We start from the raw sequence: 18,339 nt of genomic DNA, 5'->3' as shown, positions 1-18,339 counted from the left end.
TATTATGACAGATCATCAAGTTGTTAATGATGAAGCTTCATCAGCTCATTGCTTTATCTATTACTCAGAATACTGACGCTGTTAAAAAGACCCGCCAGGGTAGCCGAGAGCGCTAACGCGCTGCTTCCTGGACTCGGGTAGGCACACCGGCCCCGGATCGAATACACCCAGCGGATTAACGACGATGGCCAGTGTGCCGGCCAGCCTGCATGTGGTTTTTAGGCGGTTTTCCACATCCTCCTAGGTGAATACCGGGCTGGTCCCCACGTCCCGCCTCAGTTGCAGACATTTGAAACACATTCACACTATTTCACGATTTACACTCGACGCTGACAGCTGGGTTACTCTAATTCCGTCCCAGGGGGTATGGGGTGGCGGCGGGAAGGGCATCCGGCCACCCCTTACAATTAACCATGCCAAATCCTTACTTAACCTACCGACTCTGCGTACCATGCAGGCTAAAGGCAGAAAGACTGACGCTGTTAAAAAACGGTGAGGAACCAATATATTAAGCATTTCAGGAAAAGATATCATTATTTTATTAAAAAATATCTTTATTTGTTCTAAAATCAATATAACATAAAGATGTTCTTTATTTTCAAGACACGTGACAACCACGTTCGATTGGTAACCGACGTGCTTCAGTTGGACAGTCCATCACACTGACTGGAACTGGGTTACTTTTTCTCATTTCTTGTCACGCTGAAAAACGAAGTGGACTTACGTTAATAGTAGTTTCACAATTTCAGTATCATACAGAGTCTACAATACTTAATAACATATCAATAAATCTGATATTTATATCTGTAGTAGAGTTTATTGCCTTCTGTTTTATTCCAATACAAACTGTTATATAACAATCAATACTTCATGCTGTGATTCCCTGTAATGAGTCAAACATGAATAAATATATTAATACACTTATATAGACAGAGTTTCACTTTCTTCATCATGTAAAAGTACAACATCAACAATCATTAGCCTGAAGGAGAACTACTTGTGCCTATAAGCTAACGAGGTGCTGTCAGTATTTCGTAGCCGGTAACTAGGATGATTAAGACGAACTGGATTAAAATACGGGGTCATTGTAATTAAAGTTAAACTTTCCAAACGGTGTATAAATAACACCGCCGGTCAGAATGACGTCAAATTGCAATGGAATATTGTCGGAGAAAGCGGAAAATGTATGCCACAAGAAAACAAATAGTGTGAAAACTGATCAATAGATGGTGCTGTATGTGTCAGAATATGTAAATGAAATCACCTGTCATGCGCACGACCTACTGAAGTTGGTGTAAACACGCAAGGTACACGGCTTTTCCTCCTTTCGCATCTGCTTGTTGCAGAAAACGCTGGACAGCATATTGAACATGTTTTGCGCCAGTCACACGAACATTAATAATCCTGCTTGAATTTGATTGATGCTTTTTATGCAGTTTTTGGCCTTAGGAAAATTAAAAACCGATGTGGTTGATGCTTTTTATGCGACTTTTGGCCTCAAGACAATTAAAACACGGTATTTCCGATCCGATGTGATATGACCTTGCCCTGGTGGATGGGCTTACGTAACTAACAGTATCAGACCTGTACACCCACGCGCACTGAGTAGTACAGTTTGTTTAACGTCACACGCGCAGCTTAGGCATTGTTGTAAGATTCACTTGCCATTTGTAAGCGATCACTATTAAATTATGATGCTTACAGCGCCATCTATTGCTAAAATTTTTACCCATTTATTTGTCCTCTGCTACTCGTTTTGCCCGATCTCCGATAATATTCTGTTGCAATTTGACGTTATTCTGACCAGTGGTGTTACTTCTACGCCGGTTTTCAAGTTTAACTTTAATTATAATCACCCTGCATATCGGTCAAATCAAAGGCTACACGATAATTCAGTGTTCTGCTTCTTCTCAGCGGAAATTCTGCAAGTTTGATTTATTGTACCTTGTCGGTCTTTTGACTGGCAACTTGCTGTCCTCTGTGTCTTCCTGTCCCGAGTTAATGTTTCCAGCTCACTGCAATCTTTACGTCTTACATCCTCTTTAATCTGACTTCCTCTTACATACTGTTTCCAGTCTCTGTTTCCTTTCGCTAAAAAGGGAAATCTTCCTGTTGCCGATGTTTCTCTAACCTGATGTATGGTAACGGCCTTTGACCGGCTTCATTCCCTGCATGCTGCCAGAGGTATCGCAGTGGTATACAGAAACCTGGATATCACATTACGTGAGGTCAGCGTGACGATGACGCCAAATGTGGCTGGCTCCGCAACGCCAAGCAGTTAAAGGGACGGGAAAAGATAATGCGTGTCAATCGACGAGCATTTACAGTCGATTGTTGTGGTTTTCTTCATTGTAACACGTTCCGGAGACAACCTTTGGATTCCTTAACATCGAAAAGAATCAATGGAACTCTGGAAGAAGGATAAAATTTAACGAGTGTAGCCCAGGAGTGTGGTGTTCCTTGAGATTTTGTTTCACATGCATTGGGGTTGTTCCGAAGCACAGGCACTGTTGACTGAGGGAGAGAGGGTTGTCGACCACATTGAACTACAGCAGCAATAACAGCTACAGGTGCAGAAGGCAAGATGGAGCCCAAGTCAAACAGTGGACGTAATTGCAAACACATTTGACTCCGAGGTACGCAGTTTCATGCTACGCAGTGGCACTGTGATTGCGTAGGGATGGTGTCCTCGTATGATAAGCAGTACGTTGTGTTCCGTATACATTCACTCAACGGCGGCACCGGTTTCGAAGATGCTATTTCACCATCTCCCCATGAGCGATGGACCTTGGCACTGTTGGGGAGGCTTGCGTGCCTGAGCCGTACAGATAGCCGTACCGCAGGCGCAACCACAACGGAGGGGTGTCTGTTGAGAGGCCAGACAAACGTGTGGTTCCTGAAGAGGAGCAGCAGCCTTTTCAGTAGTTGCAGGGAATACAGTCTGGATGATTGACTTTTCTGGCCTTATAAAATTAAACAAAATGGCCTTGATGTTCTGGTACTGCGAACGGATGAAAGGAAGGGGAAACTGCAGCCGTAATTTTTCACGAGGGCAGGCAGCTTTACTGTATGGTTAAATGATGATGGCGTCCTTTTGGGAGTCCCCCATTCGAATCTTCATGTGGGGCCTACTCAGGAGGTCGTCGTTATCAGGAGAAAGAAAACTGGCGGTCTATGGATCCCTTAGTCGGGTAGGTGGGTTAGAAAATTTAAAAAAGAAAATGGATAGGTTAAAGTTAATTATAGTAGGAATTAGTTAAGTTCGGTAGCAGAAGGAACAAGACTTCTGTTCAGGTGAACACAGGGTTATAAATACAAATTCAAATAGGGGTAATGCAGGAATAGGTTTAATAATAAATACAAAATAGGAGTGCGGGTAAGCTACTACGAATAGCATATGAACGCATTATTGTAGCCAAGATAGACACGAAGCCCTTGACTTCCACAGTAGTACAAGTTTATATGCCAACTAGCTCCGCAGATGACGAAGAGATTGTATGATGAGATAAAAGAAATTATTCAGATAGTGCAGGGAGACAAAAATTTGATAGTCATGGGGGACTGGAAATCAATAATAGGGAAAGAAAGAGAAGGAAAAGTAGTAGGTGAATTTGGAATGGGGTAAGGAATGAGAGAGGAAGCCGTCTGGTAGAATTTTGCACAGAGCATAACTTAATCCTGCCTAACATTTGGTGTACGAAACATGAAAGAAGGTTTTATACGTGGAAGAGGCCTAGAGACACAAAGGTTTCAGATAGACCATGTAATGGTAAGACAGAGATTTAGGAACCACGTATTAAATTGTAAGAAATTTCCAGGGGCAGATGTGGACCCTGACGACATTCTGTTGGTTATGAACTGTAGATTAAAACTGAAGAAACTGCAAAAAGGTGGGAATTTGAGGAGATGGGACCTGGATAAACTGAAAGAACCAGAGGTTGTAGAGTGTTTCAGAGAGAGAATTAGGGAACTACTGACATGAACGGGGGAAATAAATACAGTAGCAAAAGTATGTGTAGCACCGAGATATGAAATAGTGAAGACAGCAGAGGATCATGTAGGTAAAAAGACTCGAGATAGTAGAAATGCTTAGGTGACGGGAGAGACAATCAGGTTGATTGATGAAAAGCCAAAATATAAAAACGCAGTAAATGAACCAGGAAAAAAGTAATACAAATGTCTCAAAAATGAGATCTACAGGAAGTGTAAAATGGCTAAGCAAGGATGGCTAGAGGACAAATGTAAGGATATGTATATCACTAGAGGTAAGATAGATACTGCTTACAGGAAAATTAGTGAGACCTTTTGAGAAAAGAGAACTACTTGTATGGATATCAAGAACTCAGATGGAAAACCAGTTCCAAGGAAAGAAGGGAAAGCAGAAAAGTGGAAGGAGAATATAGCGTATCTACACATGGGCGATGTACATGAGGGCAATATTATGAAAATAGAAGAGGACATAGATGAAGATGAAATGGGAGATATGATACTACGTGAAGAATTTGACAGAGCAATGAAAGACCTGAGTCGAAAAAGGGTCCGGCAGTAAACAACATTCCATTAGAACTACTGACAGCCTTGGGAGTTCCAGCCCCGAGAAAGCTCTACCACCCAGCGAGCAAGATGCATGAGATAGGAGAAATACCCTCGTACTTCAAGAAGAACAGAATAATTCCAGTCTCAAATAACGCAGGCACCGACAGGTGTGAAAATTACAGAACTATCAGTTTAATAAGAGACTCCTGTAAAGGACTAACAGGAATTATTTACAGACGAATGGGAAAAGTGGGAGAAACCGACCACTGGGAAGATCAATTTTGATTCCATAGAAATTTTGGAACACGTGACAAAATACTAAACCTACGACTTATCTTAGAAGACAGATTAAGGAAAGGCAAACCTAAGTTTCTAGCATTTGTAGACTGTAACAATGTTGGCTGGTATACTCTCTTTCAGATTCTGAAGGTGGCTGCGGGGCATGAAAGAGAAGCAGGGATTGTGAAAGGACTGAGACAGTGTTGTAGCCTATCCCCGATGTTATTCAGTCTGTTTATTGAGAAAGAGGTAAAGGAAACAAAAGAAAACTTTGGAGTAGGAATTAAAATCCATGAAGATGAAATAAAAAATTCCAGGTTTGCCGATGACATTGTTATTCTGTCAGAAACGGCAGAAGGCATGGAAGAGCGGTTGAACGAATGGGCAGTGTCTTGAAAGGATATAAGATGAACATCAACAAAAGCAAAACGAGGCTAATGGAATGTAGTCGAATTAAATCGGGTGATGCTGAGAGGATTAAATTAGGAAATGGGGCAGAGAAAGTAGAACAAATGTTATGCTATTTGGGGAGGAAAATAACTGATGATGGTTGAAATAGAGAGGATATAAAATGTAGACTGGCGATGTCAAGGGAAACGTTTCTGAAGAAGAAAGATTTGTCGACATCGAGTGTAGATTCAAGTGTCGGGAAGTCTTCTCTGGAAGTATTTGTATTGAGTGTAATAATGTATGGAAGTGAAACATGGACGATAAATAGTTTAGGCAAGAAGAGAATAGAAGCTTTCGAAACGTGGTGCTACTGAGGAATGCTGAAGATTGGATGGGTAGATCACGTAACTAATGAGGAGGTACTGAATTGAATTGGGGAGAAGAGTAATTTGCGGCACAACTTGACAAGAAGAAGGGATTGGTTGGTAGGCTATGTTCTGAGGCACCAAGGGATCACCAATTTGGTATTGGAGGGCAGCGTGGAGAGTAAAAATCGTAGAGGAGACCAAGAGTTCAATACACTAAACAGATTCAGAAGGATGTAGGCTGCAGTTGTTACTTGGAGATAAAGAATTTTGCACAGTATAGAGTAGCATGGAGAGCTGCATCAAACCAGTCTCTGGACTGAAGACTACAACATCAACAACTTGCTTATCAGTTAGACCAGTAAGGAGTGATGTCGCGTACTTTTCTCGGATGAGAGGAGATTCATTTTGAGTAGTGGTTCTGAGCGTACCTTCATGTTACAAGAGGTGGGAACATGCAATGCGACCTGAAACTTGGTCGAACATGATTGTTTTTGTAATCCAGGTGTTACAGTGTAGGGAGGCATAATGTTGGATTTGCATACTGACATCCAAATCTTTGAACACGATATACTCACCGGTCAACGTTGTTATAATCCTGCACTGCTCCCCCCGAATACTATACTGCTTCCCCGTCTTTTGCAGGGTGCGCTCGGCGCTGACTTCATTTTTACGTACGACGGTGCGCGATACCATCGAGATATCACGTTGGAGGAGCTCTTAGAACGAGAGGATATTTGGTGGAGTAATAGTACGCCCCATCACCCGAAAAACTCATCACCAACACAGTGGCCAAAATAGAAGCACTGCTGTAGGGTGTGCGCTGCCATCTGTGGTGCTCATGCAACCTGTTAAGAACCATGTCCAGCCTTTTTCAATGTCGAGGGAACCTTTACAAATCGCGGTGACTTCAGTGTAATTATTGTATTTGAATAACAGTGTAATTGCTGCTTGTTTCTGTGCTTATTCCACTCAGTTCCCTTCTGTACTACGGCAGGTCTTTCTGTGTGTCCCTTTATTTCAGGTTTACGAGCGCTCAGCGGCGATATTATCAGCGCCCTCCAGTTCTTGCTATGTATGGTCTAAGTATTATCGACCTATGATACTTGGCAGCGACATATCATGCGAAGTTACTTTCGACCTTCTGCCCACCAGTGCATAAGATTATTCGATGGTGCCACAACTCAAACGGTTCTACTTTCTTTTTATCCAGATATCCAGTAGTCTATTTTTTGTTTACATATAGTTCCGCGTTACAGTCATACGCCTTTATGAAATACAGCTCCGTTATTAAAGAAAGTTTTCGTAAGCTGTGTGTTTTAATCATGATTGTGTATAGCACTACGGACCTGTTCCGTATATTCGTAGTAATATTTTTCTGGCGTCAGTCGATTTTTACAGCAACAATGTTATTTTATGTTAACTGAGATATAAATCTGAGACTGTGTACTCTTAATTCTTATTTAATATTCACTTCTGAATTCATACTCTGCAGTCAAATTGTCTGCTGTGTACATCACATCCACAGCAAAGACACACACTTACTGTCTCTCTAAACAGTCAGGAGCAAAAAAGCAAAGGAAGACTGTAGCTTATAGATTAACAGCGACCGATTCAGCTAAGCTGTTCACCCCGAATATTTCCTAAATTGTTCAAGTTAGAGTAAAGAGGTAAGTTATATAATTTCAGATATTTCAACATTTTTTTTTTTAAATAACGGAGGCTATTGCGAGTATAAGTACATATATTGTACATACATGTTTAAAAAATCTCTTTAATTTTTTAAAAAAATAAAAATATCTGCAATTTATCTCACAGTTTAGCTACCAAATCTGCTTGCAAGATTTTACGAACTGATAAAATATTGTGAAATTTGGATATATTGTGGGAGTAATATGAATAATGCTAAATAAACTGAAAATATCATGTAAAATGTTAGTTCTACTTCAAATCTAGATAATTGTCTTCAAATAAGGAACATTCATACGTAATCACGAGCATGAAAGGTATAACAAATATCAGTTTTTCCTAGTACTCAAATGTTTACACACAGCGGCCACACTCAAACTACTTTCTTCTTTTTGCCTCAACAAAACGCTCGTAGTGCCATGTTATGCAACCCTGACACCGGGTCCAGTCACCTTTTTGGAAGAAAGTTACAAAATCCAAATTTCCAGTCATCTTCACTACTCAGATCTAAGGTCTCCCACCTGATGGTGATTGAGTTCTTTCCTCATTAGCTTTCTTCCTCGCATCTTATGCTAGTGCTCGTTTCTGGCTCATAGATTCTTTTTTGTCTAAGTTTCTCTTCTCAGTCTGTTTTGACACTTTGTCTTATTTCGTCCAGTGTTTCTGTTGAACAATTTCATTACTTCCAGGAGATGTGATGTGACACTCCTTAGACGTGAAGTGCGTTGCGTGCTGTGAGATGGTGACGAGTTCGTCTGTTATAGTTCTGCAGGAATGTTGTACTGTAGAGAATGGTTGTAGGTCTCTTATGGGTTGAAGTCCTCAAAGACTAGTGACTTAATTAATTCCGATGCATGAGAAACCACAGGCCGCTAGTTCAAAAGACGCCGTGCGTTTCCAGACCTTCGTGAAATGTAGTCCAAACTGCAATTTACTGATAGCAGGCCCTATGTTGCGATGCATCGACATGCTAGCCTACTAATAGTCATAAAGCCTTAGAATCTTAAAAAGGCTGCGGTCATGCGGCTACAAGGCGAGTGTACGATGGTGAGGTAAGCTTGTAAGTAGGCTGTTTAGGTTTTTTTATTGGTAACGCCATCTCTGTATGAAAATCACTGGCTGTGCTGTGTGCAGTCTGTGGCTGCTTTGCATTGTTGTAATACTCGCCATTGTAGTGTTAGGCAGCTGGATGTGAACAGCGCGTAGCGTTGCGCAGTTGGAGGTGAGCCGCCAGCAGTGGTGGATGTGGGGAGAGAGATGGCGGAGTTTTGAAATTTGTCATGAACTGCTATATTTATATATGATGATATCAAGGTAAATACATTGTTTGTTCTCTATTAATATCTTTCATTTGCTAACTATCCCTATCAGTAGTTAGTGCCTTCCATAGTTTGAATCTTTTATTTAGCTGGCAGTAGTGGCGCTCGCTGTATTGCAGTAGCTTGAGCAGCGAAGATTTTTGTGAGGTAAGTGATTTGTGAAAGGTATAGTTTAATGCTAGTCAGGGCCATTCTTTTGTAGGGAATTTTGAAACTCAGATTGCGTTGCGCTAACAAAATATTGTGTGTCAGTTTAAGCACAGTCTTGTATAATTGTTCAAAGGGGACGTTTCATATGTCGACCCTTCGCCTAGGATACCTCACTGGAATCGTCTGATTTTTTTTCCCTGTAGTTTGTGTAATTAGTGTAGCCTTTGTATATTGCTAGCGCGCAATTGTAGAGAAAATCTCCTTTGTAGTTGCAGTCTTTCATTGTTGTACAGTAAAACAGTTGTGGCATGCATGTAGATTTGCACCAAGTATTTCGCAGCTGCAATTAACTAGATATTATTTTCAGTGTTATGTTAATGTGTTCTCTTATTTTTGCTCTTCAAATTGTGCTTTTCTGTGTTGTCGTGTGAAATATTGTGACAATAATGGCGTGTGAAAAACTTAATACTAGGCTCCAAAGTAAACTGAGAAATGACAGGGAAGACGAAAGCAGTGTGTTAGCGCCGCAGAGTAATGAATTAACAGACATTCAAAGTAGTAATTTGGTAACTGTACATAGGGAAATGGAGCGGGCGGCAAACAATGGCGTGGACAGTAAAACAATTAGTGAAGAGGGACGCATTATCGATCGATCGGTCGGCAACAGCTTGCCTCAGGAATCGGGAATGACAGGACACAATTTTGCAAATACTGTAGACTCAGGTTTTGGGTTCTCACCGTTTTCTCAAATGAGTCAAGACACATTTTCCGCTTGTCAAAATGTGAATGTTGCCGGTGCAAATTCACTGCCGAAAAGCACTGAGGAACATGTTTCGGACACCAGTGCATTGTTATTACAATTAATGCAACAAATGGGACAAAAGCTTGAAAAGTTAGGCACACTGGAACAAAATCAGAGACAAACACAGCAAAAGCTTGAAAAGTTAGACACCACACTTGAAAAAACACGTGAAGATTTAACTACTGAGTTACATAACATTGAATCGAAATGTCAAGAAGTCTGCAATGACGTAAAAACACAAAATTGTGAGCATTTTCAACCTATTTTTTCGCGGCATGAAAATGCATTACAGAATCACGAAGCAGCCATAAAAGAACTGCAAACCATTGTTCACGAAAATCACGACACCTTGCAAGCTAAAATTGACTCAGTTGCATCTACCGATACGTTTATGCAACTTGCAAAAACTCAGGAAAACTTAAAGGACACAGTAGATACGATTTCAACACAAATGGACACTCTGAAACTTGGTTCAGAAAAACATACAGAGGAAATGATTTCACTATCGAATAAAGTAGCCGAACTTTCAGATCAGTTCACTAACTTATCTACAAAGGTAGATGATGATCTGAATGACACAACACCTGTAGCCTTCACGGACACTGAAGAGTATGAACAAATTAGAAAATTCAAACAAAATCAAAATCAAATCAATACACAGTACAAAAGAGAAAACCGGGAAGTGCAAGATCAGTTGGCACAAGTAGTACAAGAATTACGTATTTCAGAGGACACTCGTGCCCCAATACGGGAAGAGGGACATAGAAATACGGAACAGCCACAAAATAATGACACAGCGCATTTCGGAAATTATGAAAGAAATTGGCAAGGCGCATTGGATTTTGAGATGGAACCGCCAACACGACGTAACAATGACCGATATGCTACTCGCCGACATGATGACTTTGACTATAAGCTGTTCATTACTACACGTAAATTCAAAACATTTAAGAATTCTGCCAACGACATTCATCCACAAGCATGGCTTCATCAATTCTCTCATTGTTTTCCTCCCAACTGGTCATTAGAGCACAGATTAGAATTTATGTGTGGCTACTTGGAGAATGAACCAGCTGTAAGAATGCGATCGGTAATTCACGATTGTCACAGTGAAGGAGAGTTTTACCATGCCTTCCTCTCAGCATATTGGTCTCAAGCCACACAAGACCGAGTAAAACATAGCATCATAATGATGAAACGTTTCAAACAATCTGAATTTTCCAGTCTTATGAAATATTTTGATACATGTTGCATAAGAATCAGTATCTTTCAAACCCATACAGCCCCTCAGAACTCATCCGCATTTGCTTAATCAAACGGCCTGAACATTTACGACATGTTATTTTGGCAGGACGTTGCAAAGACGACATTGAAGCATTTCAGGGACTCTTACAAGAATTAGAAATTGACACTGACAATCGCGGAACGCGAAACCAGGAACACAACAATTACAGGTCACATCCGTCGCAATTCCGCGATGAAAGAAGTAATAACTTGACATGACAAGGCTATTCTCACAACACAAATCGTGACCAAAACAGACACCACCCGTATGACAACCGTTGGCAGAGTAGTAATAACTACAGGGAAAGATCACCTCTCCGTGGTAATGACTATCACAGAGACAATAAGAGAAACAGACAATATGGGAACCAAAATAAATATTATCAAGGGAGACAGAATAACGTTAGACGCAACGGACCAGCGAGCAGTTACGATTCAGGGAGAAATTCTCCACCATGTGACCGACAAGAAAGAAACTATGGAATCTACCGACATGACGACAGACGATATGATCGTAACGACAGACCTGAATTGCATCAGAACTGGCGGGATTCAAACAGAGCAGGGCCCTCTCGTCACGGTGAATTTGTAGAAGTTAGGTCTCCAAATCCCAATAACGACGCGCGCCAACAAAGAGACAATAGGCAATGACTCACACCGCTGGCAGCAACAAAACGTACTTATGAAACTGATGACGCAGCTGCCGTAGGTAGTAATTACGTAAAAATGGAAGACATTAGGGACATCTTACTCCAGGAACACGACGTAAAACTTAACAACATTGCATATCCTGTGATTCACATTACTGTAAATGACGTAAAATTTACGGCAGTACTTGATTCTGGCAGTCCCATCTCAGTAATTAGTGAAACAGCCTTTAGCAAATGCAACAAATCGAACGATTGCCCCACACTTCCGTTACGTAAAATTAAATTACAAGGTGCAATCTTTGGAAAAAGTGTAGATGTACGCCAACAAACCAACTTAGAATTCTTTTGTCAAAGCCACAGCTTCTCTACGAACTTTCTTATTGTTCCATTATTGTCGACGGAAATTATTTTGGGAGTAGACTTTTTGAATGAATTCAAAGCAATCTTAAACTTTCACGATGCTGAAATAAGTTTAGAGAAGGAAGGTAAGTCAATAGCTTTGAAATTTGAAGATTGGCTCTCAAACCATGACGAAGAAATCAATCGGCTTTACCTTCTGTTGGACAACAGTTCAGAATTTTCTACGGAACTAGACACTAACAATCACTCTGCAAGAACTGACAGGGATGATATCGACGTCATATTTGAAATTAATGAGTTAATTCAGAATAAAATTCAAACAATTGAGAATTGTAATGACACTGATAGGCAGGACCTTTTTGAGATTTTACAAGAACATTCCACGGTTTTTACTCATAAAACAGGAACAATCAAGGGATTTCAATACCAATTTCGTGTTCGTGAGCATACTAAATTTTGTGTTAGACCATATGTAATTCCAGCACATTATAGGGACCATGTTAGAACAGAAATACAATCTATGCTTGACGAGGGCATTATTGAGCATGCAGTAAGCTCATACAACAATCCATTACATGTTGTTGAGAAGAAAAATGGATCTATCAGGCTTGTCTTGGATTCGAGACAAATCAATACGATCATTATTCCTGAAACAGACAGGCCGCAAACGTTGGAAGAACTTCTTCAAAATTTTAATGGTGTAAAAGTGTTGTCTTCCATTGATCTCAGATCCAGCTTTTATCAGATCGAACTTCATCCAGAATGTAGAAAATACACAGCTTTCCTTTGTTTCGGCGTTTGTTATCAGTTTCGGAAACTTCCCTTTGGTTTGAACATTTCTTCAGCAGCATTCATTCGCGGGCTAAATTCCATATTACCTGAGTTCTTAAAACGTCACATCACCTTATATGTGGACGATATTCTAATAGCAGAAGCTTCATGGGAATTACATAATCGCATCCTCAACAGTTTGTTACGTATTTTTGCAGAATCTGGAATTACAGTTAACGTGGAAAGTTTGAATTCGGTAGGTCAAAGGTGAGGTTTTTGGGACATGTTATTTCTTCTGAAGGCATTCAGCCGGATCCTGAAAAGTTAGAAGCAATCAGAGCCATTCCAGTTCCATCCACAAAAAAACAAGTCCGCAGTTTTCTAGGTCTCGTAAATTTTTACCGTCGTTTTCTGAATATGCAAATTCTTGTTACACCAAAACTTTGTTCTCTCACTGGAAAAAATACTATTTGGAACTGGGACGAACAAGCACAGTTGGAATTCAATTCTTTGAAGGAATCGCTACTTAACGCGCCAATACTAGCTCATCCAGATCTGTCACAAGATTTCTGCCTTAGCACGGATTCTTCTAAAGTCGGTCTTGGTGCCCATTTATTTCAAGAAGCCACAGAAAATGACACTACTGTTCAGAAAACCATTGCTTTTGCTAGCCGAGTGCTAACAAAATCTGAAAAAAATTGTTCCGTTACTGAATTAGAAGCTTTAGCTATCGTTTGGGCATTTAACAAATTCCGTTTCTTTCTTTCTGGTAAGCACGTAAAAGTATACAGTGATCATCGTGCATTACAATTTCGTATGTCTTCAAAATTAAATCATGACAGGTTAAAACGTTGGGCATTGTTTCTGCAAGAATTCCGCTTCACAATAGTCTACATTCCCGCCAAGGAGAACATTGTTGCGGACGCACTGACAACGCGCACCCGCTGGGCTTGAGAAAAGTACCACAGACGGCAACCTCGAGAAAAATTTCAGTATTCTTTACATTCAGAAAGTCGCCTTTGAAAACTTCATCACCACATCTTTAATAGACATTGCTCATGAACAAGATAAAGATCCGATTTGGAAAGACATCAAGAGCAAATGGCATGAAAAGACACACACTCAGATTCGGCATTATTATCTGGTTAGAAACAACATACTGTTCAAATGCTGCACTGTTGATGACAAGCTATGGGTACTTTTCATTCCTGACGACTTTGTTAATAAGCTCATTTGGTACATTCATTTCAGCTATGCACATTTTGGCCCACGAAAATGTTATCATATTCTTCGAACGACTTGTTATTTTAACAATATGGAAAAGAGAATTCGAAGAGTCTTGTCTATTTGTAAACTTTGTCAAAAGGCGAAACCATCTACTATCTCCCATCGTGCTCCGCTGTTTCCTATCATTCCTTCTAAATTAAAAGAATTTGCTGCTGTTGATCTCTTGGGACCGCTTGTCAGAACATCTAATGGATTTGCATACGTTCTAGTCGCTGTTGAACTTACTTCAAAATTTGTTTCTTTCACACCGTTACGTAAAGCCACTGGACGGTCTGTATCCAACGCCTTTGTTAAAAATTTCTTATGTGAAGTTGGACACGTTAGTAAAGTCATTTCAGATAACGGACCGCAATTCAGATCTGCTGTTTGGTCACGCATGCTTTGGAATCATAAAATCAAACCTGTTTTTATTTCATTGTACTCACCACATTGTAACCCATCTGAACAGATTATGAAAGAAATCAATAAGCTTTGCAGACGTTATTGTCACAGGAAGCATCAGCATTGGGACAGATATTTACACTTATTTCAAAACGTGCTGAATGAAATGCCTCACGACTCCACTGCTTTACCACCTGCTCTTGTACTGAAGAATGAAGAACCACCGAACAGAATCAGAGAGCTTGTACCTTTCCTGAATACACGTAAGCTTCGACACAAAGACATAATTGATTTGGCTCTTAAAAATATAAAATCTGCAGCAGACAAAAGGAGAGAACTACACGGTAAAGCAAATGCAAAGAAATTATATATTGGTCAGAAAGTTCTCATTAAAGCTCATTCATTGTCACATAAGAAGAAACACTTGAGTCACAAATTCTTTCTAGTTTACAATGGACCTTACAGAATCCGACGTATACCACATGATAATTGCGTTGAAGTTGAAACTCTGCGTACTAGGAAGAGTAAAGGTTTACACCACATTTCACATGTAAAACCGTTTATTGAAAGATAATCTGCTTTTTAACTTTGTCATTGCCATAAAACTTTTCACTTTACATTACTAGTATGCTTGTCAGACTTAGAATCTGTTAACATGCAACAATGTTTGAAGTTAAATATCCAGTCAAGAACCAAGAGAACTTATTGAAACAGAAATTACGAATGCATTGTTATTGTGAACAGGCGACACAGTGTTATTGTGGGCGTACGTTCTTGCTTGTTAGTTGCACGATTACATAATGACTATAAGGCTCACATACATAGAACATTTACCAGTAGTGCTAATGAGATTTTAATGCAACATTTTGGTTTACTTGAAAATACATTCTGGGTTTAAAGTACTTTCTGTGAGATACCAGACGACAGAGTGATTAGTTTATGTGACAGATACACGATTTTATCGCGACGCCACTAATGAGTGACAATTTACAATGTTGCTTTTGCGCTATATCTGTTTTATATCTGCACAGTTTTTCTGAATTATTCTGGAAAGTAAAACAGGTTTTAGTAGTAACTTTTGTGGTATAGCTACAATGAGACTGCCTTTTCCGTAGCACAACAATACGTTACAGCACAGGACTTTCCTCATCACGGCAATAAGCGTAATAACTAAGACATTTATACGCAAAGCATTTCACTTTTGTGTATTATGAGGTAAGTACATTAACTTCTGCAGAACTTAGCTTTCGGAGGACGATAACTACGACACTTCCACACAGATTATGTTGCAACAAGACGCACATTTAGCGCTACAGTACACGTATTTGAGTGATTTATTTTCTACTTAAAACATTTATTTTTAAAGAGTTTAGAATTACAAAGAAAGTTTTCCGTGATACATTTCATTCCATTGCTGTAATCTGTAACACCTGAGGGTATAATTACATTAATCCTCAGGGGGGTACACGCTTACTTTGTGTACCATGTGTGTGGCAACCACAAGGAACCCTAGCTAATATGGTATTTGCTTATACAACTTTACACATCGGTACCATATTTCTCTAACACACAAATTACACAGCTATCTGATCATGTAACTGAGAGATAAACTTTTTTTTTATTACATCAGTGACAGATGTTTACGCAATTACACAGTTGAATAACTTCACACTTATGAAATTGTATTTTGTCTGTACTTTGTGAAATGTTCATATTTTTTCAGAACCATTGTGATACTATGAGAGCTTTGAATGATATATTTGGTAAGGGAGCATGATTTTAAAGTACGTTTGAGGTAGATGACACTATTGAAATGAGCAGAGAATTTTTTTAGGTTTTGAAATTATTGGAGGAAGCTACAACGATTTTGAGAATTGACTGAGATGTTATGATATTATTACGACGACGATGTGTACTATGCTGTTGAGATATGTTTATGATCAATAAGGTGATGCTACCGTATATGAGGAATAAGAAGTATGTTGGAAACCAAGAATCGTACTTTAAGAGTTATGAAATGTGCGTAAATGCGTGACTGTATCACAATGCTGACGAATATTTTTTTTTGGACACTTATATTTATAGGATTTTGTTTCTACAGATTTGCAACGCTAATTCTTGACCTGTGAAATATTTTTATGTGAGACTGTCACTGTAGCGGAAACTGCTGTCGTAAATATTTCCGTAAGAAAGTTTAGTGACCACCTGCATGTAATGCGTCGCGGGCACCCACCTGGGCGACAGCCGCCCGAAAAAAAAAGCCATTAGCCTTTCAGCGGCACAGGTAGAAAAAAAAAAGGGAGGCCATATCCTCGCTATTGACATTCCTTTGTAAAAAGCATCGCAAAAACGACACGGTCGAACTTGAAAACATATGATTACACTGTGGAGCTCTTAATTTATGATATTTACTGAAATGCTTATGAATTGATGGGAAATATTCTTACATCTGCAAACCTGATAATGGCAAGTGTCTTTCTACGAGAGTTGAGAGCTACTGACTTACGAAATGCCACATAGCTATTGAATGATGTTGTTATGCTTTGGTTTGCATAATTGCTTATTTCATTTGACATCTGTTTTCCAGCTGTGTTGCAGCATTGGTTTCATAAAATAAAATTAAATGCATTTGCTAATGTGAACACTTTCTGTCAACAGATCTATTAAATAATAATTTTGTGATCCACATTCTTCAAAAAAGGAGCACTTGGAAAGGAAAGAACAATACGAAGGGACTAGTAACAGTAACTGCATACATAATATTCTTTTCAAGTACATGGTAATATTTTTTTTTACAATAAGTTGTTGTGGTGCACCACTTTAATTACTTAGACATTAAGATGTGATTATACATTTCCCTTATCTGCATTGTTATCTTTAGTGTACTATTTTTTCTGCTTGAGCTATGTCATGTTTAGGTATTTCATTTTCTGCTGCTGTTTGCCAGGCATAGTGTTGCTGAATTTGAATTTGTGTTACTCTGCTAAGCCAGATTTATTTTTCTTGTTTGCTGCGCATTGCCTCATATTAGTTGTAATGTGAATTGCTTGGTAATTTAGATTTACTGTAGCTTGCTTTGCAAATTTCCATTTTTTTGTCATTGCTGTTTGTGTTAATTGTTTTGTGCTGCTGCATTGCCTCGTCCCTTAGATTAATATCTGAGCTCAGTAGATTTAAGTTAGCTTAAGAGGGGGTAGACTATATAAGACCCTAACTATGGAGAATAGGGAAAGAATGCTTTGAAAGTTATATGAAAACGATTTGGGCCTAAATGAGTATTGTACAATGGGCCATATTTCTTTTGAAAGAAATATGTCGCTGTAGCCTAAAAGCCATCCGACAAGATAGGACCAATGGCGACTGAAGAGAATGGTTGAACGTGACAGAAGTGCAACGTTTCCAAAAACTGCTGAAGATTTATACGGTGGGTTATCAATGAGTGTCAAGGAGCAAACCATTCAACGAAACATCATCGATATGGGCTTTCAGAGCCGAAGGCCATCTCGATGACTTGCCGACAGAAAGCGTTACGCTTCACCTGGACCCGTCATCACCGACACTGGGCTGTTGATTACTGGAAACATGTTGCCTGGTCCGACGAGTCTCATTCAATTCGTATAGAGCGTATGGAGATATACGGGTATGAAGACAACCTCATGAATGGTTCAAATGGCTCTGACCGCTATGGGATGTAACTGCTGAGGTCATCAGTCCCCTAGAACTTAGAACGACTTAAACCTAACTAACCTAAGGACATCACATACATCCATGCCCGAGGCAGGATTCGAACCTGCGACCGTAGGGGTCGCGCGGTTCCAGACTGTAGCTCCTAGAACCGCTCGGCCACCCCGGCCGGCAACCTCATGAATCCATTGGCCCTGCATATCAGCAGGGAACTGCTCAACGCGGTGCAGGCTCTGTAATGGTGTGGGACGTGGGCAGTTGGAGTGATATGGGGCCCCTCATACATCTACATACGGCTCTTACAGGCTTATGTACGTAAGCATCCTGTCTGATCATCTACATCCATTCATATCCATTCGACATTCCGACGGACTGGGGCAATTCCAGCGGAA

The 18,339-nt window shown here is 39.9% G+C and overlaps 1 long non-coding RNA gene across 1 annotated transcript in view; it reads right to left on the bottom strand.

The window, feature by feature from the left end:
• Positions 1–533: 533 nt before the first annotated feature.
• LOC126475416 (uncharacterized) overlaps positions 534–18,339 on the bottom strand; it is a 96,427-nt gene continuing 78,621 nt past the window's right edge. The window contains exon 2 of the long non-coding RNA XR_007586725.1: positions 534–702. This is a non-coding gene — a long non-coding RNA (uncharacterized LOC126475416). The remainder of the gene's footprint in view (positions 703–18,339) is intronic.

The sequence above is a fragment of the Schistocerca serialis genome, chromosome 4 (assembly GCF_023864345.2).
Source record: "Schistocerca serialis cubense isolate TAMUIC-IGC-003099 chromosome 4, iqSchSeri2.2, whole genome shotgun sequence".
Classification (NCBI taxonomy): Eukaryota; Metazoa; Arthropoda; class Insecta; order Orthoptera; family Acrididae; genus Schistocerca; species Schistocerca serialis.
The sequence above is the reverse complement of the archived record's forward strand: the minus strand, read 5'-3'. Positions and strand labels throughout refer to the sequence as shown.